The following is a 1637-nucleotide window of genomic DNA, read 5'->3' on the forward strand; positions in this document are numbered from 1 at the left end:
GCATTTTGTGCGCTACTGTCAAGGACAAAGGAAAACCAAAAAGGAAAGGAGAAAACAAAATAATATTTGTTCAGTTTTTGATAAATTCTCATACACCCGAGAGTGTGTATTTGTGAAGCTACAGAGAAGAGCTSTCATTCATGGCATTGTCTTTTCTGTCTCACCTTTGAAACTAGTTAATCATCTCAAACCTGCCTTTYTGATTTACTGCAACTCACACAGTCAAGGGGATGAAGCTGGCAAGGAGGAAAAAACAKGGCAGTTGGCGTAATTCCTCTGCTCCACTTCTGCCCAACCCTGTCTATATCCCATGGCCACTTCTTTTCTGAACTAGCTTCCAAAGGAAGCTGGAAACTACCTACCTATTTTCCATCTGAATGGCARGATTTTCTCTTCCACAAATCTTTTCTGCTATAATCATACAAAAGGAGAGTTCTTATTCCTTGCAGTCTTCTTGAACACTCTGTTTTTGAAATACTTGCAGTTGGCATGTCAGGTAAACAGTCAAATTACTTTGAGCTTTTTTGGATAGAGACAACATGTGAAATTTTACCTTGTAATCTGTCAAAGACATCTGTCTGTCAAAGATACGTAGGCATCCTCACCTTCTGTACATCACAGACAGCTCAATTTCATCTAAAATCCATGTATTGAGTGCAGAAACTTGCACTACTGCAATCTGTAGTAATCTGCATTTTGTTGAAAAATATATCCCTGAAAAKCACCAAGTTTTGACTTGAAGATTTATGTGGAGAATCTGCTTTTTCTGTTGGTAATTTGTTGCAGCAGTTAATCAAAATCACAGCTGTGCCTTACTTGAATTCATCCACTGGCTCTTTTTAAGCCTTTCTCCACTAAGTTTATAAACTCTTCCACTGTTTTTTTCCTTTGTAAAGGCACTTAGGCACTATAAGCAACTCACCACCTAGTTCTTTTTGGTGRTATGAACAGTTTGAGCTGCTTATGTATTTGACATTACACCCACGTCAAGGGGTTTCCACATCTTGAAGCAATTTGGTAGCTCTTTAACACGTATTTTCAGCGTTTCAACATTCCCTCAAAAGCATGAATTCCAGGAACGGCACAGCGATCACACTGCTTTGAAAAGCCACGCAGCGCTGAAGCACCACAGCACACATCCTGCAACAGCGTGCGTTTAACTATCTTAAGAAAGGCCTTAGGGGCTTTATAAGGAAGCTATGGCCAGCGCAGTATTTCTAGACCAAAGAAGCTGTCTTGGAGTCATTCCATATCACATTTACATGGTTCTCCTCCCGGTTTAAACGTGTCCTCSCAGCCAGAAAACGAGCCGAGGCCGCAAGCGCCGCCCCGCCCACGGCCGCCTCAGCGACAACTGCCGCCGGCTGCCGTTAGGCGCCCGCCGGAGTGGGCGGGGCCGCGCACGCGCGCACAGCACCCGCGGGCCGCCCCGCCCGTTGCACCCTGGGAGCTGTAGTTCCGCGCGCCCGCCCCTCTCCCCTCGTACGTGCCCGCGGCTACGTCACGGCGCTCGCGCCCGCGCAGCTAGAGCGCCGCTAGGGAGCGTCGACCCGCGGGGCGGGGTAGAGCGGCGGGAGGCGGCGCCCGTTGCGCGCCCCGCCGCGGCCGGGCGGGTGAGCGGGGGGCGGGGCTCGGGC

General features: G+C 48.7%; 1 protein-coding gene across 1 annotated transcript in view; it reads left to right on the plus strand.

Annotated features, from left to right (window-relative positions):
• The first annotated feature begins 1548 nt into the window (after positions 1-1548).
• The window catches only part of LOC146586990 (WD repeat and coiled-coil-containing protein-like), a 9927-nt gene continuing 9838 nt past the window's right edge, over positions 1549-1637 (plus strand). Inside the window, exon 1 of the mRNA XM_085320350.1 lies at positions 1549-1613. The gene's annotated coding sequence lies outside the window, so the exon portion shown is untranslated. The remainder of the gene's footprint in view (positions 1614-1637) is intronic.

Source organism: Rhea americana, unplaced genomic scaffold (genome assembly GCF_003343005.1).
Source record: "Rhea americana isolate MKP2758 unplaced genomic scaffold, rheAme1 scaffold_63, whole genome shotgun sequence".
Lineage (NCBI taxonomy): Eukaryota > Metazoa > Chordata > Aves > Rheiformes > Rheidae > Rhea > Rhea americana.